This window comes from Nicotiana sylvestris, chromosome 9, assembly GCF_000393655.2.
Source record: "Nicotiana sylvestris chromosome 9, ASM39365v2, whole genome shotgun sequence".
Classification (NCBI taxonomy): domain Eukaryota; kingdom Viridiplantae; phylum Streptophyta; class Magnoliopsida; order Solanales; family Solanaceae; genus Nicotiana; species Nicotiana sylvestris.
In genome coordinates this window covers 34533698-34561608 of record NC_091065.1, presented here as the reverse complement: position 1 = coordinate 34561608, position 27911 = coordinate 34533698, and the positions used below count along the sequence as shown (strand labels likewise).

General features: G+C 41.3%; 1 long non-coding RNA gene across 1 annotated transcript; it reads right to left on the bottom strand.

Moving 5' to 3' along the window:
- Nucleotides 1-8418: 8418 nt before the first annotated feature.
- Nucleotides 8419-11057, bottom strand: LOC104211334 (uncharacterized). Its single transcript, XR_707105.2, has 2 exons — nt 10921-11057; nt 8419-8727 (listed from the first exon to the last, which is right to left on the bottom strand). It is a non-coding gene; the product is annotated as an uncharacterized lncRNA (long non-coding RNA).
- Nucleotides 11058-27911: the final 16854 nt, after the last annotated feature.

The window sequence follows — 27911 nt, the reverse complement described above, 5'->3', positions numbered from 1 at the left end:
ATAGTCCAGGATCCGGCTTTCGCCCAAACCAAGCTTTCAGAAACGAGAGAATGCAGAAACAGAAAACATTCACTCCACTGGGAGAATGCTATACCACTCTTTTCCATAAACTGAGGCAGTTAGGCCTGTTGAACCCGGTTGAGGCCAAAATGCCAAATTCCCTTCCTAAAAATCTGGACCATTCAGTGAGCTGTGAGTATTGTTCAGGGGCTCCTGGACATGATTCCGAGAAATGTTGGAAATTGAAAACTGTTGTGCAAGAGCTTATTGACACAAACAGGATCGAGGTTCAAGCCCCGGAGGCACCCAATATTAACCAGAACCCGTTGCCAGCGCATCATGAGGCCAACATGATTAAACTGATACATAAAGGAGCAGAGCTTAAGAAGCCCTCACAGACAGTCATGATGATCCGTTCTAGTGAAGCCAAAGTGAATGAAAAGTCAGCTAGTGTGAAACCAGCGGTTCGGCTGAAAGGAATAGACAACAAGCCAGTTGTGGTGATGGGGAAATGATCGTCTGTTGTTGCGAAGAAACCAGATCCAATCAAGGTAGTGGTTCGGGGAGTATCAAGCACACCTGCGGCACTCGTGAAGGAGTATCAAGCACAGCTGTGACAGTCGTGAAGGGGGCTCACATAGAACCAGTTGTTATAAAGCCAATAACCCAGTTACCAGTAATTCATAGTAAAGCCGTCCCGTGGAAGTATGAACAGGTAGTTGTGACCTACAAGGGGAAGGAAATCAAAGAGAAAGTCTGTGAAACACAAGGTTTAACTCGCTCGGGACGTTATTTTGACCCCAAAGAGTTGAGAAAGGCTAGGGCTCCCAAGGAAAATCTGGCGCCAGTTAAGAAAGCTATTACGGAGGAAGAGGCAGAAGAGTTCTTGAAAAAGATGAAAGTGCAAAATTATTCTATTGTTGAGCAGCTAAGGAAAACGCCAGCCCAAATCGCGTTGCTTTCGTTGCTTATCCACTCAGATGAACATCGCCAAGCTCTGATGAAGATATTGAACGAAGCTCATGTCCCCGATAAAATTTCAGTGAAACATTTGGAGAAAATCGCGAACAAAATCTTTGCGGTAAACAGAGTGACATTTTTTGATGATAAATTGCCCGTGGAGGGTACAGAACATAATAGAGCTCTTTATTTAAACGTGAAATGTGAAGATTCGGTAGTCACTCGAGTACTGATTGATAATGGGTCCAGTGCCAATATCTGTCCTTTGTCTACATTGAACAAGTTGAAGGTTGATGATGAAAGAATTCATAAGAATATCATCTGCGTTCGGGGGTTTGATGGTGGTGGTACAGACATAGTGGGTGACATCATACTTGAATTGACAATTGGTACGGTCGAGTTCACCATGGAGTTTCAGGTGTTAGACGTGGCATTGTCTTATAATCTTCTATTGGGGCGACCATGGATCCACGCTGCCAAAGCGGTGCCTTCTACACTACATCAGATGGTCAAATTCGAGTGGGATAGACAAGAGATCGTAGTACATGGGGAAGACAACATGAGCATTGTAAGTGATGCCATCGTACCCTTCATAGAAACTGATGATGATAAGGGGTCGTGGGTTTACTAGGTTTTCGATACAGTCTCAGTAGAAAAGGTTCCTAAGGGGAAAAGCATCCTGGTCCCTAGAATAACAGCTGCAACTGTCATGGTAGCCTCTGAAATGTTGAAAAACAAGTTTGTACCAAGCAAAGGGTTGGGTGCTGATTTGCAAGGTATTGTTCAGCCAGTTTATTTGCCCAAGAATCTGGATACCTTTGGGCTGGGTTTCAAGCCTACGACGGCGGATGTAAGACGAGCCTGCAAGATGAAGAAAAGAGGTTGGGTTCTTCCCAAACCAATTCCACGTCTGTCTAGGTCCTTCGTCAGGCCAAGTATCGGGAAGCAATTATTGGCAAAGGTGTCTGGTCCACTGATTGGTGTGGATGGGAACTTGGAGAAAGGGCTTGAGAAGGTATTTGCTGAGGTGAACATGGTTGAGGCCGGGGAAGGGTCGAGCAAAGCAGATATACAGTACATCGGGCCACATGCTAATGTCAACAACTGGGAAGCCACTCCTCTTCCATCTCGGAGGGAGTCACGGTAGTGGGTTTTGTTTTCCTTTTGTTCACCTGGATTATTCCAGGGTTTGTAATTCAGTTGCTATGTTCCGTCCGTTTGGATGAGTTAAAACCCTATTATCTTTACATTCAATGAAATGCAATTCCTTTTCTTTCTTAAATTCCTAATTTTGTTTCCATTTCTTTTTTTTCTTCTTTCTATACAGTTCTTTTTATGCTGATATCGATGACATGACATGCATGAGAAATCTTCGGCCCAGTTTGAAAAGCCAATCTAATTCAGAAATAATAGTGTAAGAAATCGAGTGCCATGATGAGGTGGAATATGATGATGACAAGGCCTATGATAACTTAGTAAAGAATTAAGTCACTTTGAAGAAAAACCCAAACCTAACCTAAATGACACAGAAGCAGTTAATCTAGGGGACCCAGACAATGTTCGTGAAACTAAAATAAGTGTTCATCTGGAGCCACAGCTCAAGGAGGGAATAATCAAAGCATTGTTCGAGTACAAGGATGTTTTTGCATGGTCGTATGATGATATGCTAGGGCTAAGTACTGATTTATTGGTTCACAAATTGCCCACTGACCCGGCATTCCCTCCTGTCATGCAGAAGCTGAGAAAGTTCAAAACGGACATAAGTGTAAAGATCAAAGAAGAGATCACCAAGCAGTTCGATGCGAAGGTCATTCAGGTTACACGGTACCCCACCTGGTTAGCTAATGTTGTGCCTGTGCTGAAGAAAGATGGGAAGACCAGGGTGTGTGTCGATTATCGGGATCTTAACAAGGCAAGTCCAAAAGACAATTTTCCGCTGCCGAACATCCACATATTGAATGATAATTGTGACAAACATGAAATTGGTTCTTTTGTGGATTGTTACGCTGGTTATCATCAGATTTTAATGGATGAGGAAGATGCAGAAAAGATGACATTCATCACGCCATGGGGAACATACTGTTATCGGGTCATGCCGTTCGGTTTGAAAAATGCTGGGGCAACTTATATGAGGGCAATGACAACAATATTCCATGATATGATACACAGGGAAATCGAGGTGTATGTGGACGATGTGATTGTAAAGTCTAGACAGCAATCTGACCATGTCAGGGATCTGAGAAAGTTCTTCCAAAGGCTTCGTGTTAATATGTTTTGTTTAAGTAACTCCAATTATTTAGGGCCTCTTTTTCTTTATTCTTAGAAACAAAAATATAGAAAATCGTAGTTGCTTTAGGTTTGTCCTGTAATTAATAAAATGAGACGAGCCTCGCAAAACAAAACACATAAATTGCGGGGCCCTCAATGAATATTGTGTAAAAATACTTAGAATTCAGGATGGGGCGTTTAGCGAATTTCACGGCCTTCCCCAAAATAATAATACGCTAGACTCTTTAAGCATGACTTTAATAAAATTACGTTCCTAAACTCGGGTGCGCATTGATGGGACCCAAATCCAAATCTCAACGGAGTCGAAATGTGTTGAAAATCACGGGTGCATTGATTGCGACGTGGTTCGAAACGAGTTTTCACGACATTGCAATTCTTTTAAAATAACGATAAAAGCGGTTTACGAGTAAAGGCACATAAGCTAGCATGTATTAAAATCAGATAAAATCAAATACAATAGTTGAGCGACCGTGCTAGAACCACGGAACCCGGGAATGCCTAACACCTTCTCCCGGGTTAACAAAATTCCTTACTCAGATTTCTGGTTCGCGGACTGTTAACAGAATCATACATTTCCTCGGTTCGGGATACAACCGGTGACTTGGGACACCATTAATCTCCCAAGTGGCGACTCTGAATAATAATAATAAATCCCGTTCTAATTGTCCTTTAATTGGAAAAACTCCTTTATGCCCTTACGGGGTGTAGTGAAAAAGGAGGTGTGACAATCATCCTTGTTATGAGTAGTATTTCCTTGTGTTTTTGTCTTTATCTCTGTTTCAGTTATTGAATTCCTTATTATCCAGTATTAGATTCTTACTGTAGATTCTCAATTGAACTGTTTATCTCATTCTGTCATTCTATACTTATTTAGTCTCAGTAGGGACCTAACCTTCCTCGTCACTACCCGACCGAGGTTAGGCTTAACACTTACTAAGTACCGTTGTGGTGTACTCATACCTTTTTTGTGCATGTTTTTCATGTGCAGATCCAGGTACTTCGACTCAGACTTACCATCCTTGAGGCGAGGCGACCCTTCGGAGACTTCGAGGTATATCTGCCACGTCCGCAGACCGAGGAGTTTCTCTCTATTTTCTTTGTAGTTACAGCCCTTCTGTATTTCTTTTGTTTTAGACTATGCTGGAGTTAGAACACTATGTTGTGATCCTTAGCTTATGATTCATGGGTTTTTGGGTCTTGGAAGTATGTATTGGTTTGAGAGTTAAATATTGTGTATGTCGGGCGACACTTTTACATACTGTTTTATTACTCTAATTTTGTCTTAAATTGTTTTATTTCTGCAATTTGGTTTATCTTCTGCAATTTAAGTCGTAGAGACTAGGTGCTGTCACGATGGTTCACGGAGGGCGAACCGGGTTCGTGACATTGGAGTTGCCACCAGAATTAGCGGTGGTACAACCAATATTTCACATATCATGTTATAACATCAAGTTTTCAGTACTTAGATGCTCATGTCAGTTCAATACTCAGCTACTCATGTCAGTCCAATACTTAGATATTCATGCTAGCTTAGTACTCTGATATTGATGTTAGTTCAATACTTGAATATTCGTGCCAGTTTAATATTCATATATCCATGTTAGTTCAGTATTCACGTATCCATAGCAGACCAATATTCAGTCAATGCAATAGTCATTCAGTTCAGTATCTCAACAGTTCAGTAATCATGTATCCATTTAATTTAGTATGGAAGTGTTAATGAAATTTCATGTTTCCACCAGACCCGTTTAAGGTCAGGAGTTAGCAGAAGTTACAGTCAAGACAATCATTCGAGGACGAATGATCCCAAGGGGAAGATAATGTAACACCTCATACATTTGGACTAGGTGTGGATGTGTTAAATGGGTATTAATATGATATTATAGACATATGAAGTCCTAGTGGGATGAGTATGGGTGGAAATAGTTGTTTTAGAATCAAGATGGAGAATGAGGTGCATAAGATTTGATAAAATCGACTAAGTTTACAAAATATCCATCTTCCAACAGCAGTTAGTGAAAATGTGTAAGGAACTTGGGAAAACTCAAAAGATGAAAGTTGTAGGCCTTTAAAATAGATTTCCAACGATATACTATGGAACCCGAACGGATCTCTGTGCAAAATGTTATGCATTTTCTAGAACAGTATGCAATGTGTGTGCCCTGAGCGCGCCCCGAGCGCGGCCGCGCTCCTGTGGTAGTGTTACTGCCATTTTGCGTGGCCAGGCCTAGAGGTGCGCGAGGGCGCTCATGAGGGGTCATTTTAAAGCCCTACTTCGTCCCCCACAACCCCAAAACATAAAAACTTACTTTAGAAAGGGAAACCCTCAAAAACCTAACTCCTTAAAGGTCCCTCCACCACCCAAGGTAAGTTCTAATGGTGATTCTAAGTTAATTTCAATTTTTCAACATCTTATTAACATGATTAAACCCTCTATATCATTAGATATTCAATTGGGACATCATTGTCGAGAGAAGAAACCCTAGAACTCGAATTCGAGAGGATTGAACTTCAAAAAGGTAATGTCTTCGCCCTCTAATTGATTATATCATTGGATTAATGATTATAGACTCTAGTTCATGAGATATGAGTTGATGGGTTTGATAGAAAAGCATGAACGATATAGGTTTGGGGTGTTGATTATTGGTTAAGAGTGTTGTTTACCTTATGGGTGATAAAGAATGATGTTGATTATAACCATTTGAGACTTTAGAATTTATCTAGGAGCAAGAGAATAGGTTATTGGGTGTAGAGACACCATTAATAAGGACTATGAAGCTTTGTTCTCACCAAGTGTTTGATAAAATGCTTAGGTGACCAAAATATGAGTATCATTGCTAATATGGAATCCCTTTGACTTGTATTGCTATAGATTAAAGTTGAAAGGGTTGACAAACGTTGTATTACGCTCAAGGACAGGAAGTTAAGGTATGTGAGGCTAACTCTCTATGTCTGGGAACGTTAATGATTCTCCCTACACTACGTTTCTTTTATGACGTTACTAATTGCCTCAGAAATATAGTTTGGCCTAGTTCCTTTAATAGTTGTAGAACTTTTATTCTTTAGCTTCATGACTTTCGTTCTGAACGTTATGAGCTCAGTGCGTATTCAATGTGGACTTGGGTTTTATTCCCCCGAGTCTTAGTATAGATTACTCAGTATGCCATAAACAGTTGAAGTTTCAGTATTCATAATTAGTTCAAGAATACATGTCTCAGTCTAGTCATATTCAGTATTGCAGTATTATGTAACTCAGTGTGATACAGTATTCCAGTATCATGTAACTCAGTGTGATTCAGTATTCACTATCATGTATTGCAGTATGATTCTCAGTTCCTAATTTTAAATCCCTGAATGTTAAACACCTATATTTGGGCATGAGGCCGTAGTTTATGCTTTATACATCTTTGGGCCTGAGGTCGCAATTATGTATACGTATACTTGTGCCCGAGGCCACAGTTGTGCACACACACACACACACACACACACACACACACACATATACACATATATATTGGTCCTGAGGCCGCAGTTTAATATTCAAATAAACAGGGTGTTCATTCAGAAGAGGGAGTATTCATATCCTTACTTCCTTTGTTCAGTTCAGTTATTAGCTATCATTTCAGTTATCAGTTATCATTTCAGTTACCAGTTACCAATTCAGTTATCAATTCAGCTATCAGTTATCATTTCAGTTTCAATAGTTATTATTTCAGTTATCAATTATCAATTCTCGGTTATCAGCTTAGTTTCAGTTTCAGCATTTATAATTCATTCTTTCAATTGCTTTACATACCAATGCAATTCAAATGAACTGACGTCCCTTTTGCTCGAGGCCTGCATCTCACGATACAGGTAATGATTTACAAGTTGATGATTCAGAGCGCTAGGATTCTTGTACCGGCTATTTGGTGATCCCCTGTTCTTTCGGGGCATTATCTTATTTTACAGTTTTTCAGTATTCACAGACAGTCAGTATTTTCAGTACTTCATTAGAGGCTTCATAGACTAGAGTAACAACTAGACAGAGTCGTAGGCTTTTTATATTAAGCTATATTGGCTACAAATATGTTTCAAAAATTATATTAATATTTCCGCACTTTTATTTATATCATCCAGATTTTTAGTATATCAGCATGTGTTAGTTTATCTTCCGCATTCAGTATATTATGATATCACATGTTGATTCAGCCAACCAGTTGGTTCGCTCGGTCACATGTAGTCAGGCACCTAGTGCCGTGTTACGTCGAGGCCCAGGTTCGGGGCGTGACAATATCCTCTAAAAATGCTACTTAATGCGTTTGTTACATGCATTTGATTTGATAGGTGAGATAGGATGATTCATGTTTAAATCTCTATTTCATGGTACATTCTCATGCGGTACTGTACCTTTTTCCATTGCTTTGTTATGTATATGCATGAATGGCATATGTATATTTGCTAGTGAGTATCCTATGGCTCGAACCTCGTCATTGTTGCACCCTGTTTTGCACAGGTCAAAATAAAATACAAATAGCGGTTCTTCTGATGTTGATAAAGGAGAATCGTCGCCTAATATTTAAGGTATATCAAGGTACCTATGTGTTTGTAAGATTGTTATCCTAATGGCCCGCTAAACGGTGAGTTACGAGTAAGGGTTCTAGTTATTCTAAAGAGAAGATGTTAAGCATTCTCTAAAATCCACGTGTGATAGCTCCTTAAACTTAGGCTAGGTTCAGGGAAAGAAATATCTATAGTTTAGTTATTTAGTGGCTAGAGTTACTGAGTAAGATCTATAAAAAAAATGTCAAAGTCTTGTTTGAAAGCTCATTATTTTGGAAAAGGTTGTGTATTTCTTCTTGAAAAGAATGATATTTGTTTGTGAGATTCTATAACTTAATGAATAATAAATTACTAAAATATACCTTAGTTGAAAATGATTATACCTTATTTGTTGAAAGGCCTTATGTTTCAAGCTCATTTGTAAGGTTGGCTATGCGTAGTTGCCTTTACTATTTTTGAAAGCAATATTTGTGTTTTATGTGACCCGTTTGATGATTTTCCAAAGAGAATTAGTTTTCGTTTTTGAATCTACCAAGAAGCTTACAATCACTGAAGTTATAAGTGGAAAACATAGGTAAGCTATTTATTTATTGAAAGACTATTTTAAACTATTAAGGCTCAAATGTATTAGAGTAACGAAAAGCAAGCAATCATATAATCTAACTTGACCTTTTTACCTACAAGTATTGGTTTGCCTATGTCTCCTAAGCAAACAAAACATTAAACAAAATCCAATAGTAACATTACACATACACAGAATAACTAACAAGATTTAACGTCTGAAGAAAAAATGAGAGGGCGGAAAGTGTATGAACTCTTGATATCGGGCCAGTGTGTAGTTCGGCCCAAAAGATTTCACACAAGCAACGAACTCCAGCGAGCGTAAAAGCAACCAAGCTGAAGCTTGAGCCTGAGTTTACGATAAACTCCGCAAGCCTAATTCAAACATGCACACGAAAAAATAAAGAAGATAATTAGTTAAAATCAATATATGGTACAGCAAAATAAAATATCAACAAAGTAATAATAATTCTAGAGAATACGGTGAATCTAATCTCATTTGTGGTAATCCTATAAGGATTAATAAGAGTCAATGACCAAAGGCTTAGAGTAAAACTTTATTCATGGATAAAATCTCTCTTTGGACCCCGGGCACTTCAAAGTTCACAAGGGTCTCATGGACCCTGAGTAGTGCTTGTGTCAGACAGGGGTACCTCAACCACAAACCAAGTTTTAAACCCAAATACCCTAACTCATTCTCTCACTCTTCCACAAAGGTTCATACACAAATAAAGTGTTAACTTAGTAATCAATATGCAGACAAATAAATACATGAGGCTCTTGATAAACTTTTAAGAGGCTCAAGCATATAGCAATTTAGCAACTTGAATCAAACAGATACAGAGGACATTTCACTATTGTTAGAGTACATGACATGATCATTTCAGAACCAATCACAATATTGACCTAGGACCCCCTTATAAGAACACTAAGCACAAAGATGAATCACTGTAGGTAGATTAATAGAGTTCCAATAACATCAAAGACCTTAAGGTTGATCCTAGCATGCATTAGAAAACCTGAAGCATCACTACTAAGATACAGTTATAAACTAAGAGGGCTAGTGGCATATTATCAGTATACAAGTGTTGTCTTTAACCAATTCATTTTCAGAGGTGCCTGATTAAATGATCTAAGTATTAGTAGGTGACAAAGAGAAACATGCAGTAGTTTCACTAATTCTACTGAGGGTTTAACATTTAGGATTCTTGACTAGATTCATAGTACTTCCAAGGTCATTTTAGTAATCTTTAGAACAATCAGCAAGCATATACATGGCTGAGACCTTACTTCACTAAATACCTATACTAACAGCCTTGTTTAGGCTTCCCAAAGATAATAACAACCAGTAGAGATATCAATATATGTAGAAATGTCAGTTTTAGTCTAGTTCAAACCTAATAGCATGATATCTAGTTGTAGTCTGTCAGGTTTCCACACAACTCCATATTTATTATTAATTATTTTATAGACAAGAATATCAACCAAATATGAGACAGTAGGTAGGGATGTTCATTCTTAGTGGGTGAGAACATGGCAAACAGATCTTAGTGAGTTTACTTAAATGTGGGTGTTCTTACTAACCAGATTACACTAGTAAACATCCCATTTCTAGATCTTATGTTCAACATTATTCACTCAAGTTTCTAAGTTATTAAGGCAGACAAGATTCAATTTATCAAGAGAAATTTTCAGCAAAGAACATAGTAATTTAAACATGAAACTTTCTCAACTAAAGAGCATGTAAAGGTTCATGGCATTACCGGACTAACAGAAGTATGATGAATATAAGAACAGGCATAGAGGTCATTAAGAGTCAATAAACCAACATACAATAAGGTTCTAGATGGCCACTACTACAGAGTTCATCATCATAAAACAAAAGAGACATGATAGATATGGACACAACAAGTGAGCAGGGTGTGTGATGGCTATGCTGATTGGTCCTTCCTATGAGTTGAAACTACAATGATAGACTTGCATGAATCTTTATATGTATAACAAGCATGGTTTCAACAACAAACTATTCAGTTAAGATCATCAAAGCAAATAGGTCAAATGTAAGACATGATATGTAATGAGAATCATTTTTATTGACCCAAAACAATGTGGTATAACATCACAAGTGTGAGGATCAGTATAGCACAGTGCATCAGATGTGAAATCTTAATAGGACATTAGGAGAAGTTTAAGAGTATAGCTCGATTAAGTTAACTAAATATAGTAGTATAGCTATCAGTTAACCGACATAGATAGAGCATACATAGAATTAACTTAAGGCTTAGTTCAACTAATCATAAAAGGTTCAACATGATTTGTTCAGAAGAGTATCAACATCATGAATATATTTTATCTAGCTAAGTTATGGGAAATGAAACATAGATCAGATAACAACACAATTTATTAGGAACTATCAATTCTACAGTGAAAATGGCATACAACAAACAGAATATAACAAATATAGTCATGTACAACTGATATATATCATACATGAAAGGTGATTGACAAGAAAAACATCACAAAATTGCTTAACTAAAAGATAGAGACAGGGTCACAGTATACACTGACCTTCTGCAGAGCTGGAAACCAAATAAGAGTCAATTGTTAGCCGTTTAGGAGTCCAAACCAAAAACGATCCACTCACAGAGATTGAACTCGAGTAGAAATGAAAAGAGGAAAAGAGAAATTAGGGAGAAACAACTGGAACATAATACTTAGTAGAAAAACTTGAACTTTTTAATTCTTTCAATATATTTGCCGGTGATGTTAATTGTATTTGTGTTTGTTAGGTAGACACATTGAATTTCCTATTTATAGTGGAATTCAAGCCACTTAGGGTTTTGATTAAGTTCGAACAGATAGTGGAGAGTGACGACTGGGTGGATGACGATAGTAAGCAAGTTAAATTAGAGAACTACAAAGGGGGAAAACAATGGAGAATTTACCTGAGCACGAGGAGTTCAACCGTTGAAACCTTTGGACTAACAGTCAAACCCTAATATCCAGAGATCACTGCGTTTGACCTCTGGACATCGAATAATGATGTTGAAGCTATAAATTATGACCATGCATGCTTCGATTCGACGGAACAGAGGAAGGACATATGAAATCTTAGGTTCCACCTTTAGGTTTAAGGCTTCTGGGTTGGAGATTCAAATTAGGGTAACGAAGGGGGAAAGTTCAGGTGAGATTAGCCGTTAAGCAGGGACAGAAAAGATGATTTGAGGTCAGATTTGTGACCTTGCACACATTTGTGCATTGTTTTACGACTGATGGGGGTGATGATGATGAAAGAAAAGAGAGAACTGGGAAATGGGGGCAGCCATTGGGGGAAAGTGATTAAGGTTTAGGGGGGGTCGTCCGTGGGTTACAAATGCGAGACGGGATCTGGGCTGTTGGAGAATTTGATCAACGGTCCTGATAATTCAAGTCATAAGGATTTAATGAAACGTTTTTATTATAGAAAGATACGGTCGTTGGATCCCTATAATCCAACGACGGAGATGAGGTCTCAGCAAAATTAAATAAAGGAGGAAAATGGAGATTAAACACGGAGCATTGGTGAGTTGAATCAACGGTCCGGATCTATTTGTGTCTTCTCCGTGAGTGAGTCAGACGGGTGACGTGGTGCCTGTTGAATGGTCAAAAGAGGAAGGCAAGGATTGCTAGCTTGGATAGAGAGGGTTGGTTCCGGACCAGGTCAAGCTGTGTTGGGCTTGTATTTTAGGCTAAATCAACTGAAACAAAATTTAATTCATAGCCACATTGAGTTTAGTTAATTAATTTCACTTATAGCCTCTTGAGCTTTTAATCCCTTTAAAAATTAACTTAATTACACTTAATTAAGTCTAATTAAATGTAATAAAATATAATCATCAAATATATTATAAATTACCGTGACTAAATATTTAATCACTTCATTTATTAAATTATAAATCTAATATCAGATTAATTAAAATAATGATATAATTAAAAATCAAAGGTTAATTTATTAAATTAATCGTAAAACTTGCTTATTAAAATAGAACGGTCATTTTAATAATTCCGAAATAGTATTAGTAATATAATTCTTAAATATTTAATACAAATTATTAATTATTACTCCCTCTGTTCCAATTTATTTGAACATATTTGATTGGGTACGGAGTTTAAGAAAAAATAAAGACTTTTGGAATTTGTGGTCCTAAACAACTCAAAAGGGGTCCACAATATTTGTGTGGTTATAAAAACTTCCCACTAAGGGTAGAATTGAGAATTTAAGCTAAATTATTTTCAAATTTAGAAATGGGTCATTCTTTTTGGAACGAACCAAAAAGGAAATAGGTTCACATAAACTGGAACGAAGGTAGTATTTCCTATTTTATTTTAATAAAAAGATGTATTATTGGTTAAAAACTATTTTACCACATTTACTGCAAATTGTTAAGCATAAATAATTTAATTTTAAAAAGGAGGGTAAAAATTGATCATCAACAGCTGCCCCTCTTTGATCGGAGACGATGAAAGAGTTTGCGGGCAAAGAAATTGTCACAACCCGGATTTTTCACCCTCGGGAGTCGCGATGGAGCCTACTCGTGAAAGTTAGGCAAGCCAACTACCATAATTCTAACACAACAACAACTAACCCAAACAGATATAATTAATAACTTAAGCTAAGCAGATATAAAGTGTGGAAGAGATATAACTGTCACACCTCCTTTTTGCGCGTCCACCCCGAAGGGTAAATGTGCGAGGGAGTTTTTCCATTTTAAGTGACAATATTCAAAATGAGATTATTTATTTAATTCAGAGTCGCCACTTGGGAAAGGTTTGGCTTTTGGTGTCCCAAGTCACCGGTTTATCTTGAATCCCAAATCGAGGAGATTTTCGACTTTCCAAATGAAGTCTGCGAACCAGAAATTCTAAGTAAGGAATTTTGTTGACCCGAGGGAAGGTGTTAGGCACCCTCGAATCCCGTGGTTCTAGCACAGTCGCTTAAATTGTTATAATGGCTAAATATCTGATTTAAATACATGTTATGACTTATGTGCTTTTATTAAGTTTAAACCGCTTTTATTATTATCATTTATTTTTTATAGAATTGCAACGTCGTGAAAATGCATCTCGAACCACGTCACAATCAATGCACCCGTAGTTGTTAACACATTTCGACTCCGTTGAGATTTGAATTTGGGTCACATAAATGCGCACCCGAATTTAAGAATGTAATTTAATTAAGTCGCGCCTAAAAAGTCTAACGCGTTATTATCTTTGGGGAAGGCAGTGGAATTCACTAAACAGTCCATCCCAAATTCTAAGTATTTATTATGACCAATTATTGAGGGCCCCGCAATTTGCCTTTTTATTCGGCGAGGCTCGTCTCATTATTTTAGAAGGGTACCCTACAATGACTACGTCTTTACTACATTTATCTTTAAAGAAAAGGATGATGCCGAATTTTGCTGGTTTGGACAAATACGGACTGAATCCTTATTATGTTTGCCGAACCTAAACTTGTTTGATTACCTGATTGATTGTTCATGAGACCAACAATCATTTTTTACTAGCCGAAATAAACATCAACCTTGGTCTTAGTACTTATTCGAGAGTTTATTAGATCTAAATTTTAACCATCTTGCTAGATTCGCGTCTATTAGATTAAAGCTCTTAAACCTCGCACCATTGATTCGTATTCCCTAATATGTAAAAGCCTGCCTATTCTATAGAGTTGATAGCCGTTTTATTTACATGATAAGCCGATGCTAACATTAATTATTAAATTATACTATTAAATCTATATTGAAACATGGAATTCAAACAAGAGAGTTGACATTAATGGTTAATCCGTTGGCATTAACCAACGTAATATGAAAGTTTGCTTGAAATAATGTATTAAAATCAAACTGGATCGGGCCATGACAAAACGACTCGAAGGTCCAATGGGATACATACAAATGCCCGCTAATGTCCTGTGTTATATTATCGTCACCGACCAAACTAGATTGTTAAGACATATGGAAATATGCCTAGTCGATCTAGCACTATGCTATTTAACAGTCCCCAAAATCGAGTTCGAATACATTCCAATTTACACAAAATAAATACAATTGGGATGAGCTTAAACAATCACAAACTATTTTATCATTCATCTTGTTGCTACATCTTGAGCATAGGTACTGTGGAGCAAACGAGCATTCATTTATTTCATTTCAAACTCCAACCTCAGGCTTAACATCAACACATGGTGTCAGAAATATGTACCTGGAAATGCTTTCAAATGAAGAAGAAGATGGAAGCAGAAAGTCAGCAACAACTCAAATGGCAGCAGTGACCAACAGATAACAGCAACGAACAACAGCAGTAACAACAAATAACAGCAGAACAAATTCCAGTGCAAGATGCAACTATAACCAATGGAAAACAGTAGCAAAAATGACAGTAGCAAACAGTAGAGTAGAATCAGACCCCAGATGGACAAAACCCAGAAGCAAACTAATGACACCAGCACCCAGTACGCTCAGTTGGGGCTTGGAAATACCACTGTTAATCAATAGGTCAAAAGGTGAAATCAAGACAACAATGGGAAAAACAGTTTCTAATTTGGTCTGTGTGTTTTCTGTTTTCTCTATCTGTCTATATGTGTGTATCCCCGTGTGTCTGTATCTCCCTCTATTTATAACCTTCCTCAGACCATCTACAGCCTGTAAAACCATTCAAACTCCCTCCTTTTTCCTGCTATTTTTCCACTCCCAGATAAAAATAAAAGCCCCTCCCATCATATTCCCCTGACAGCCTCTTTCTCATTATTATAAGGACTTATCTCTTATTATTTTAAACAGGTATGGGCAGCAGGAGTATGTCTTAAAAGCACATGCTGTCCATTACCCTGCAATGCACATGCTGCCCAAGGTTGAAAGTGAGTAAACAATGCCATCAATTAAACTAAAAACCTGAGACCTATCCTAGACTGCAGCTATAAATCAATCCTTAAAATATTTTCTGATTTATCTAACAGACTAATACACAATGTCAATAAGCAAACTAAGCTGATTCACAATGCTTTAGTAAATCAAAAATAGCATGAGTCGAATTGCTATCATTCCAACTGAAACTAATTGACGACGTATATCGACTCAACTATACTAATTGTAACACAGGATAAGCAGTCGACCAAACAAACAACACAAAATAAGGCATGACACTGTTCTTGACAATTTTGCACGATACAGGGGAAAAACCAGGCATTATTGATTTGACGATGTTAATCACATTGAAATATGTATACTACTATACGGATTCAACATAACAGAATAAACAAATCGACCAAATAGAAGGTCTTATGGAGATGAAGAACAACTAACAACAGAAATCCCAAGATAAATAAACAAACTAAATAAACATGCGGATAAGCTAATCTAGACTAAAATAGACAGCAAAAGGGAAAAGTGAACAAACCAGCAAAGCTTAAACACAAACGACCCAGGCCCGATCTTGATTTCCCATTTGAGGTCGAATAGATCTTAATCGAGGTGTTCTCGACTGAGAACACTTCGATTAGGGTCTATTAGATCCCGATCTTCTGTTAAATCTAAACAGACTCCACAAATTCTTGCTCTAGGGTTTGAATCTCCAGATTTGGGGTTTTGGGATTTGTGGGTAGATTCGGACCAAACCAAGCTTGGTTTGGTCACGAGGGAGGTCAGGGGAGTGTCTAGTGTGAATCTGGGGTAGGTTGGTGTAGATCGAGGTTTTGCTCGAATCTTCAAATGAAGATTCGAGAACCTAGGGGTTGATTCGAACTAAACGGTTGGTGGATTTGGGTTCAGGGTGATTGAGTGGTCTTAGGGTGTTAATCTGGGGGTCACCGGCGTTGTTGCCGCCGGATTTACGGTGAGGGGGAAAGGGGTCGGCGCTAGGGTTCTAAGGGATTTGGGGTCGGGTGAAGGAGATGATGATGAGGGAGGGGTGCTTGGATAGGGGGCAGGGTACGAGATGATGGCTTTTATACGGGGTGGATGGTTAGGTCTTGGCCGTTAGATCACTCGAGATCAACGGCCTTGATCCAAGGGTTAATCCAAACGGTGTCGTTTGGTTTAGTATTGGGGTCGGGGTTGGTCCGGGTAACGGGTCGGGTAGAGGGTTACGGGTGAGTCATCTGGACCGTCAATCTAGTAAGATCAACGGTCCAAATCAAGGGTGACACAACGACGTCGTTTGGACAGTCATGTGGCCCGCCTAATTGGACTGGATAAAAGGGAATTGGACTGGGTTATTTTAGTCTTGGGCCTGTTCTTATTTAATTGAAACTGGCCCAATCCAAAAATCCTTTTCTTCTTTAATTTCTCAATTAAATTGTCAACTAACACTATACAAACATTAAACAACAACTATCACACAATTAACATTTAATTAAAATAACATCACTTAATGACGAAATAGAATAAAAGATGCATTTTTTTGTGATTTTCCTTTTAATAACCGAATTATGGTTCGATTAATTCCTAATAGTAGAATAATATCCTAAACTTACACATGACACATTTTTTTTATATTTTTTGTTTGGTTAGACTAAATAGACACGACCAGAACAACAAATAACTACCAAAAAATGTCACGTAAATTCCAAAAATTGTACGGCGAGACCATTTGTTATTATTTTGATTTCTTTTGGAGTGATTGTCGCGTAAACAAAAATCATGTGCTCACAGCTGCCCCTCTTTGTTCGAAAACATGAAGAGTTTTCGTGCAAAGATAAAGTGAGCGGACATGAGCGATTTTTGCCTATTGGAGTACTCCGTGTGAAGCACATTTTGAAAGTTTTGACCGAATCCTTGCTTCGAAGATTTCCTACATATCCTGGGCTAAACAGGAATCAGTCAATGTAGTTCGGGAACTTTTGGTAGCTGGGACTAAAACGGGATGACGATGCTTGCTGTTACTGCTGCTGCTGTTGCCACTACTGCTTACCGACCGCCTTGTTACAACCAAAGGAAATTGAAACTAAACTAACTATTTATGCCTGTCAACCGCTAGTTACAAGATTCCTATCTATAATTCTTTTGCAACTTGATCTTGGGTCTTAGCTGATTCTGCTTGTAGACTTCGATCCGAATCTTGATGCTTGCAAGTTGTAGGCGCCTGTTTATTTCTGCGATATTGAGTGATACAGGGTTGGCGGAACTCGGGACCTTGATCAAATTTGGAGCAATCTGCCCTTTGTTCGTTCCAATATCTCGGAACATCTTCTTTTTGTCCTTTTCTTCTTTCTTTATTCTGGACTGAGACTCATTCCGTAGGTCGTCTCGATCCATGCGCCTCGAGGTCAGACCTGCCGAGACAAAAACCAAAACAAACGAACGAAATTTTTCTGCCCCAGTTTCACTAGGAAAATTTCGGGAGTTAATTGCCATAGTAATCTACAGCACTGATGCGGGGATAAAAAAAAACTAGTCTGCAAAACGCAACTCAGAGGCTGGAGCCCTAATGTCGCCAAAGGTAAAAATGCTCAGTTCAGGGTTGGGGCCCTAATGCTGGCTAAATGGAAAATGCTCAGTTCAGGGTTGGAGCCCTAATGCTGGCTAACAGAAAAATGCTCAGTTCAGGGTTGGAGCCCTAATGCTGGCTAAATGGAAAATGCTCAGTTCAGGGTTGGAGCCCTAATGCTGGCTAACAGAAAAATGCTCAGTTCAGGGTTGGAGCCCTAATGCTGGCTAAATGGAAAATGCTCAGTTCAGGGTTGGAGCCCTAATGCTGGCTAACAGAAAATGCTCAGTTCAGGGTCGGAGCCCTAATGCTGGCTAACAAAACAATGCTCAGTTCAGGGTTGGAGCCCTAATGCTGGCAAAATGGAAAATGCTCAGTTCAGGGTTGGAGCCCTAATGCTGGCTAAATGGAAAATGCTCAGTTCAGGGTTGGAGCCCTAATGCTGGCTAACAGGAAAATGCTCAGTTCAGGGTTGGAGCCCTAATGCTGGCTAAATGGAAAATGCTCAGTTCAGGGTTGGAGCCCTAATGCTGGCCAAATGGAAAATGCTCAGTTCAGGGTCGGAGCCCTAATGCTGGCCAAATGGAAAATGCTCAGTTCAGGGTTGGAGCCCTAATGCTGGCTAACAGAAAATGCTCAGTTCAGGGTCGGAGCCCTAATGCTGGCTAACAGAACAATGCTCAGTTCAGGGTTGGAGCCCTAATGCTGGCTAAATGGAAAATGCTCAGTTCAGGGTTGGAGCCCTAATGCTGGCTAAAAGAAAAATGCTCAGTTCAGGGTTGGAGCCCTAATGCTGGCTAAACGGAAAATGCTCAGTTCAGGGTTGGAGCCCTAATGCTGGCTAAATGGAAAATGCTCAGTTCAGGGTTGGAGCCCTAATGCTGGCTAACAGAAAATGCTCAGTTCAGGGTCGGAGCCCTAATGCTGGCTAACAGAACAATGCTCAGTTCAGGGTTGGAGCCCTAATACTGGCTAACAGGAAAATGCTCAGTTCAGGGTTGGAGCCCTAATGCTGGCTAACAGAAAAATGCTCAGTTCAGGGTCGGAGCCCTAATGCTGGCCAAATGGAAAATGCTCAGTTCAGGGTCGGAGCCCTAATGCTTGCCAAATGAAAAATGCTCAGTTCAGGGTTGGAGCCCTAATGCTGGCTAATAGAAAATGCTCAGTTCAGGGTCGGAGCCCTAATGCTGGCTAACAGAACAATGCTCAGTTCAGGGTTGGAGCCCTAATGCTGGCTAAATGGAAAATGCTCAGTTCAGGGTTGGAACCCTAATGCTGGCTAACAGAAAAATGCTCAGTTCAGGGTTGGAGCCCTAATGCTGGCTAAATGGAAAATGCTCAGTTTAGGGTAGGAGCCCTAATGCTGGCTAACATAAAATGCTCAGTTCAGGGTCGGAGCCCTAATGCTGGCTAACAGAACAATGCTCAGTTCAGGGTTGGAGCCCTAATGCTGGCAAAATAAAAAATGCTCAGTTCAGGGTTGGAGCCCTAATGCTGGCTAACAGGAAAATGCTCAGTTCAGGGTTGGAGCCCTAATGCTGGCTAACAGAAAAATGCTCAGTTCAGGGTCGGAGCCCTAATGCTGGCCAAATGGAAAATGCTCAGTTCAGGGTCGGAGCCCTAATGTTGGCTAAATGGAAAATGCTCAGTTCAGGTTTGGAGCCCTAATGCTGGCTAAATGGAAAATGCTCAGTTCAGGGTTGGAGCCCTATTGCTGGCTAACAGGAAAATGCTCAGTTCAGGGTTGGAGCCCTAATGCTGGCTAATAGAAAAATGCTCAGTTCAGAGTCGGAGCCCTAGTGCTGGCCAAATGGAAAATGCTCAGTTCATGGTCGGAGCCCTAATGCTGGCCAAATGGAAAATGCTCAGTTCAGGGTTGGAGCCCTAATGCTGGCTAACAGAAAATGCTCAGTTCAGGGTCGGAGCCCTAATGCTGGCTAACAGAACAATGCTCAGTTCAGGGTTGGAGCCCTAATGCTGGCTAAATGAAAAATGCTCAGTTCAGGGTTGAAGCCCTAATACTGGCTAACAGGAAAATGCTCAGTTCAGGGTTGGAGCCCTAATGCTGGCTAACAGAAAAATGCTCAGTTCAGGGTCGGAGCCCTAATGCTGGCCAAATGGAAAATGCTCAGTTCAGTGTCGGAGCCCTAATGCTGGCCAAATGAAAAATGCTCAGTTCAGGGTTGAAGCCCTAATGCTGGCTAACAGAACAATGCTCAGTTCAGGGTTGGAGCCCTAATGCTGGCTAAATGGAAAATGCTCAGTTCAGGGTTGGAGCCCTAATGCTGGCTAACAGAAAAATGCTCAGTTCAGGGTTGGAGCCCTAATGCTGGCTAAATGGAAAATGCTCAGTTCAGGGTTGGAGCCCTAATGCTGGCTAACAGAAAAATGCTCAGTTCAGGGTTGGAGCCCTAATGCTGGCTAACAGAAAAATGCTCAGTTCAGGGTTGGAGCCCTAATGCTGGCTAAATGGAAAATGCTCAGTTCAGGGTTGGAGCCCTAATGCTGGCTAACAGAAAAATGCTCAGTTCAGGGTTGGAGCCCTAATGCTGGCTAACAAAAAAATGCTCAGTTCAGGGTTGGAGTCATAATGCTGGCCAAATGGAAAATGCTCAGTTCACGGTCGGAGCACTAATGCTGGCCAAATGGAAAATGCTCAGTTCAGGGTTGGAGCCCTAATGCTGGCTAACAGAAAATGCTCAGTTCAGGGTCGGAGCCCTAATGCTGGATAACAGAACAATACTCAGTTCAGGGTTGGAGCCCTAATGCTGGCTAAATGGAAAATGCTCAGTTCAGGGTTGGAGCCCTAATGTTGGCTAAATGGAAAATGCTCAGTTCAGGGTTGGAGCCCTAATGCTGGCTAACAGAAAAATGCTCAGTTCAGGGTTGGAGCCCTAATGCTGGCTAAATGGAAAAATGCTCAGTTCAGAGTTGGAGCCCTAATGATGGCTAACAGAAAAAATGCTCAGTTCAGAGTTGGAGCCCTAATGCTGGCTAAACAGAAAAATGCTCAGTTCAGGGTTGGAGCCCTAATGCTGGCTAACAGAACAATGCTTAGTTCAGGGTCGGAGCCCTAATACTGGCAAAATGAAAAATGCTTAGTTTAGGGTCGGTGCCCTAATGCTGGCCAAATGGAAAATGCTCAGTTCAGGGTTGGAGCCCTAATGCTGGCTAACAGAAAATGCTCAGTTTAGGGTCGGAGCCCTAATGCTGGCTAACAGAACAATGCTCAGTTCAGGGTTGGAGCCCTAATGCTGGCTAAATGGAAAATGCTCAGTTCAGGGTTGGAGCCCTAATGCTGGCTAAATGGAAAATGCTCAGTTTAGGGTTGGAGCCCTAATGCTGGCTAAACGGAAATTGCTCAGTTCAGGGTTGGAGCCCTAATGCTGGCTAAATGGAAAATGCTCAGTTCAGGGTTGGAGCCCTAATGCTGGCTAACAGAAAATGCTCAGTTAAGAGTCGGAGCCCTAATGCTGGCCAAATGGAAAATGCTCAGTTCAGGGTCGGAGCCCTAATGCTTGCCAAATGAAAAATGCTCAGTTCAGAGTTGGTGCCCTAATGCTGGCTAATAGAAAATGCTCAGTTCAGGGTCGGAGCCCTAATGCTGGCTAACAGAACAATGCTCAGTTCAGGGTTGGAGCCCTAATGCTGGCTAAATGGAAAATGCTCAGTTCAGGGTTGGAGCCCTAATGTTGGCTAACAGAAAAATGCTCAGTTCAGGGTTGGAGCCCTAATGCTGGCTAAATGGAAAATGCTCAGTTTAGGGTAGGAGCCCTAATGCTGGCTAACATAAAATGCTCAGTTCAGGGTCGGAGCCCTAATGCTGGCTAACAGAACAATGCTCAGTTCAGGGTTGGAGCCCTAATGCTGGCAAAATAAAAAATGCTCAGTTCAGGGTTGGAGCCCTAATGCTGGCTAACAGGAAAATGCTCAGTTCAGGGTTGGAGCCCTAATGCTGGCTAACAGAAAAATGCTCAGTTCAGGGTCGGAGCCCTAATGCTGGCCAAATGGAAAATGCTCAGTTCAGGGTCGGAGCCCTAATGTTGGCTAAATGGAAAATGCTCAGTTCAGGGTTGGAGCCCTAATGCTGGCTAAATGGAAAATGCTCAGTTCAGGGTTGGAGCCCTATTGCTGGCTAACAGGAAAATGCTCAGTTCAGGGTTGGAGCCCTAATGCTGGCTAATAGAAAAATGCTCAGTTCAGGGTCGGAGCCCTAGTGCTGGCCAAATGGAAAATGCTCAGTTCAGGGTCGGAGCCCTAATGCTGGCCAAATGGAAAATGCTCAGTTCAGGGTTGGAGCCCTAATGCTGGCTAACAGAAAATGCTCAGTTCAGGGTCGGAGCCCTAATGCTGGCTAACAGAACAATGCTCAGTTCAGGGTTGGAGCCCTAATGCTGGCTAAATGAAAAATGCTCAGTTCAGGGTTGAAGCCCTAATACTGGCTAACAGGAAAATGCTCAGTTCAGGGTTGGAGCCCTAATGCTGGCTAACAGAAAAATGCTCAGTTCAGGGTTGGAGCCCTAATGCTGGCCAAATGGAAAATGCTCAGTTCAGTGTCGGAGCCCTAATGCTGGCCAAATGAAAAATGCTCAGTTCAGGGTTGAAGCCCTAATGCTGGCTAACAGAACAATGCTCAGTTCAGGGTTGGAGCCCTAATGCTGGCTAAATGGAAAATGCTCAGTTCAGGGTCGGAGCCCTAATGCTGGCCAAATGGAAAATGCTCAGTTCAGGGTTGGAGCCCTAATGCTGGCTAACAGAAAATACTCAGTTCAGGGTCGGAGCCCTAATGCTGGCTAACAGAACAATGCTCAGTTCAGGGTCGGAGCCCTAATGCTGGCTAACAGAACAATGCTCAGTTCAGGGTTGGAGCCCTAATGCTGGCTAAATGGAAAATGCTCAGTTCAGGGTTGGAGCCCTAATGCTGGCTAAATGGAAAATGCTCAGTTCAGGGTTGGAGCCCTAATGCTGGCTAAACGGAAAATGCTCAGTTCAGGGTTGGAGCCCTAATGCTAGCTAAATGGAAAATGCTCAAGTCAGGGTTGGAGCCCTAATGCTGGTTAACAGAAAAATGCTCAGTTCAGGGTCGGAGCCCTAATGCTGGCCAAATGGAAAATGCTCAGTTCAGGGTTGGAGCCCTAATGTTGGCTAACAGAAAATACTCAGTTCAGGGTCGGAGCCCTAATGCTGTCTAACAGAACAATACTCAGTTCAGGGTTGGAGCCCTAATGCTGGCTAAATGGAAAATGCTCAGTTCAGGGTTAGAGCCCTAATGATGGCTAAATGGAAAATGCTCAGTTCAGGGTTGGAGCCCTAATGCTGGCTAACAGAAAAATGCTCAGTTCAGGGTTGGAGCCCTAATGCTGGGTAAATGGAAAAATACTCAGTTCAGAGTTGGAGCCCTAATGATGGCTAACAGAAAAAATGCTCAGTTCAGAGTTGGAGCCCTAATGCTGGCTAAATAGAAAAATGCTCAGTTTAGGGTTGGAGCCCTAATACTGGCTAACAGAACAATGCTCAGTTCAGGGTCGGAGCCCTAATACTGGCCAAATGAAAAATGCTCAGTTCAGGGTCGGAGCCCTAATGATGGCCAAATGGAAAATGCTCAGTTCAGGGTTGGAGCCCTAATGCTGGCTAACAGAAAATGCTTAGTTTAGGGTTGGAGCCCTAATGCTGGCTAACAGAACAATGCTCAGTTCAGGGTTGAAGTCCTAATGCTGGCTAAATGGAAAATGCTCAGTTCAGGGTTGGAGCCCTAATGCTGGCTAAATGGAAAATGCTCAGTTTAGGGTTGGAGCCCTAATGCTGGCTAAACGGAAATTGCTCAGTTCAGGGTTGGAGCCCTAATGCTGGCTAAATGGAAAATGCTCAGTTCAGGGTTGAAGCCCTAATGCTGGCTAACAGAAAAATGCTCAGTTCAGGGTCGGAGCCCTAATGATGGCCAAATTGAAAATGCTCAGTTCAGGGTCGGAGCCCTAATGCTGGCCAAATGGAAAATGCTCAGTTCAGGGTTAGAGCCCTAATGCTGGCTAACAGAAAATGCTCAGTTCAGGGTCGGAGCCCTAATGCTGGCTAACAGAACAATGCTCAGTTCAGGGTTGGAGCCCTAATGCTGGCTAAATGGAAAAATGCTCAGTTCAGGGTTGGAGCCCTAATGCTGGCTAAATGGAAAATGCTCAGTTCAGGGTTGGAGCCCTAATGCTGGCTAACAGAAAAATGCTCAGTTCAGGGTTGGAGCCCTAATGCTGGCTAAATGGAAAAATGCTCAGTTCAGGGTTGGAGCCCTAATGATGGCTAACAGAAAAAATGCTCAGTTCAGAGTTGGAGCCCTAATGCTGGCTAAACAGAAAAATGCTCAGTTCAGGGTTGGAGCCCTAATGCTGGCTAACAGAACAATGCTCAGTTCAGGGTTGGAGCCCTAATGCTGGCTAAATGAAAAATGCTCAGTTCAGGGTTGGAGCCCTAATGCTGGCTGAATGGAAAAATGCTCAGTTCAGGGTTGGAGCTCTAATGCTGGCTAATAGAACAATGCTTAGTTCAGGGTTGGAGCCCTAATGCTGGCTAAATGAAAAATGCTCAAATCAGGGTTGGAGCCCTAATGCTGGCCAAATCGAAAATGCTCAGTTCAGGGTTGGAGCCTTAATGCTGGCTAACAGAAAATGCTCAGTTCAGGGTCGGAGCCCTAATGCTGGCTAACAGAACAATGCTCAGTTCAGGGTTGGAGCCCTAATGCTGGCTAAATGGAAAATGCTCAGTTTAGGGTTGGAGCCCTAATGCTGGCTAAATGGAAAATGCTCAGTTCAGGGTTGGAGCCCTAATGCTGGCTAACAGAAAAATGCTCAGTTCAGGGTTGGAGCCCTAATGCTGGCTAACAGAAAAATGCTCAGTTCAGGGTTGGAGCCCTAATGCTGGCTAAATGGAAAATGCTCAGTTCAGGGTTGGAGCCCTAATGCTGGCTAACAGAAAAATGCTCAGTTCAGGGTTGGAGCCCTAATGCTGGCTAAATGGAAAATGCTCAGTTCAGGGTTGGAGCCCTAATGCTGGCTAAATGGAAAATGCTCAGTTCAGGGTTGGAGCCCTAATGCTGGCTAACAGAAAAATGCTCAGTTCAGGGTTAGAGCCCTAACTAACAGAAAAATGCTCAGTTCAGGGTTGGACCCTAATGCTGGCTAACAGAAAAATGCTCAGTTCAGGGTTGGAGCTCTAATGCTGGCTAAACGGAAAATGCTCAGTTCAGGGTTGGAGCCCTAATGCTGGCTAACAGAAAATGCTCAGTTCAGGGTCGGAGCCCTAATGCTGGCTAACAGAACAATGCTCAGTTAAGGGTTAGAGCCCTAATGCTGGCTAAATGGAAAATGCTCAGTTCAGGGTTAGAGCCCTAATGGTGGCTAAATGGAAAATGCTCAGTTCAGGGTTGGAGCCCTAATACTGGCTAACAGAAAAATGCTCAGTTCAGGGTTGAAGCTCTAATGCTGGCTAAACGGAAAATGCTCAGTTCAGGGTTGGAGCCCTAATGCTGGCTAACAGAAAATGCTCAGTTCAGGGTCGGAGCCCTAATGCTGGCTAACAGAACAATGCTCAGTTAAGGTTTGAAGCCCTAATGCTAGCTAAATGGAAAATGCTCTTCAGGGTTGGAGCCCTAATGCTGGCTAAATGGAAAATGCTCAGTTCAGGGTTGGAGCCCTAATGCTGGCTAACAGGAAAATGCTCAGTTTAGGGTTGGAGCCCTAATGCTTGCTAACAGAAAAATGCTCAGTTCAGGGTCGGAGCCCTAATGCTGGCCAAATGGAAAATGCTCAGTTCAGGGTCGGAGCCCTAATGCTGGCCAAATGGAAAATGCTCAGTTCAGGGTTGGAGCCCTAATGCTGGCTAACAGAAAATGCTCAGTTCAGGGTCGGAGCCCTAATGCTGGCTAACAGAACAATGCTCAGTTCATACTTGGACCCCTAATGCTGGCTAAATGGAAAATGCGCAGTTCAGGGTTGGAGCCCTAATGCTGGCTAACAAAAAAATGCCCAGTTCAGGGTTGGAGCCCTAATGCTGGCTAAACGGAAAATGCTCAGTTCAGGGTTGGAGCCCTAATGCTGGCTAAATGGAAAATGCTCAGTTCAGGGTTGGAGCCCTAATGCTGGCTAACAGAAAAATGCTCAGTTCAGGGTTGGATCTCTAATGCTGGCTAACAGAAAAAATGCTCAGTTCATGGTTGGAGCCCTAATGCTGGCTAAACAGAAAAATGCTCAGTTCAGGGTTGGAGCCCTAATGCTGGTTAACAGAACAATGCTCAGTTCAGGGTCGGAGCCCTAATGCTGGCCAAATGGAAAATGCTCAGTTCAGGGTCGGAGCCCTAATGCTGGCCAAATGGAAAATGCTCAGTTCAGGGTTGGAGCCCTAATGCTGGCTAACAGAACAATGCTCAGTTCAGGGTTGGAGCCTTAATGCTGGCTAAATGGAAAATGCTCAGTTCAAGGTTGGAGCCCTAATGCTGGCTAACAGAAAAAATGCTCAGTTCAGGGTTGGAGCCATAATGCTTGCTAACAGAAAAATGCCCGGGATACTAAACTGACCCTTTTTTTTGAGTTTTCTTGTTTTAGTAAGATGTAAAAGAGAATTCTGTGGAAACTTCCCTTTTGAGTAGATTCCTTATCGCCAAGTTATTTCTTGTACTCATGTATTTCTTTTCTTTTTAGGCGACAAACTGCTTCTTGTGCGGTTGCTTTGGGTCACAGCTGTTTCAATTTTCCAAACAAAGAACAATTGTCAGTTCGGAAATGGCGGTTGGTTCGGTGACTTTGATTGCTCCAGTTGCTTTGTCGCGTCCTTATTTCTGTTGAGAAACTCTGCTATTGATTGAATTCACAGGCGAAACCCTTTGGACTACTCAGACTTGTGTTTCCAGATTTTGTGATGATTTTCCTTGTAAAGCTTTGGTTTTTCCATCCCGTTCTGCTTGGGGATTTTCATTGGGGATTTTTATTGGGGAGATTCTGTGGGGATTTGTACGAGGGAAAGCTCTGTGGGGATTTGTCTAAAGGCAACTCTGTGGGGATTTTTAACAAAGCAGACTCGCTGGGGATTTGTTGGGGCGGACTCTTTGGGGAATTTTTACAAAGGGAGGCTCTGTGGAGATTTTTACAAAGGGAAACCCTGTGGGGATTTGTCGGGTGTGGCTATACTTCGAGTGCAGCCAAAATCATGATCTATTGGGTTTGGACAAACGTACCACTGAAACGGGGTATTTACTTCTTACGAAACAGAATTCCGTGAAACCGGTCCTGCCACCTATTCTTTCCAGTATATCTGGAACTTGGAGACAAAATGAAAGGGATTCGAAGAAAAGTAAAACAAAGAAAGGAGGAAACAAATTTTAGAAGGGAAGTGTCCCTTTCGGGACAAGAAAGACTTATCTGAAGGGAACATGCTGACTTTAAATGGATATGACATGCTTTTTGGACTGGACGCCTGACCTTCAATGAACTTGCATTTCCTCATGAACCAAAATGGATCTATGTTTCCAAACTGGTGGAACTTTGCCGAGACTTCCTGAGGTGGAGCCATCCCTTCGGCCGACAACGCCCTTTGCGGGTTTTCTCTAGTTGACCTCTCTCATTTCTCTTCATGTCGTCGCTTGATAGCACTCTTTGCAAGTTTTTACTAAACAAGCTCTCTCATTTTGGTCTCTCTACTCCCGTCGCCTTGCGGTGCCCGAAAGTTTTCACCGACAAGACTCTCTCATTTCATTTCTCTCAATTTAGAGTGTACCGGCCTCCAATCATGATATTTCTTGGCTCCCCCCTACCTTTGGTAATTGATCTGAAGGACTTGTGCTTGGTAAAGAATGGTAGATGATACTACAACTTCTAAGCCGTTTGGTGTGCCCCGGTTTCAATTTCAGGGCAACTGGGGATTTTATTGTTGGTGTGACTGAACCTCAGAGAGAGGCTGCCTACGTATCCTTTCGGAATCAAGTCAGATGTAGTTCAGGCCAATCAATGTTTTGTTGTGTTTTTCTTTCTTTTCTTTTTTTTTCTTTTCTGATTGGTAACCAAAGAAATGTAACCGGCTCAAAGGGCTTATAGAGAGAGTTGATAGTGTTTGGGGTA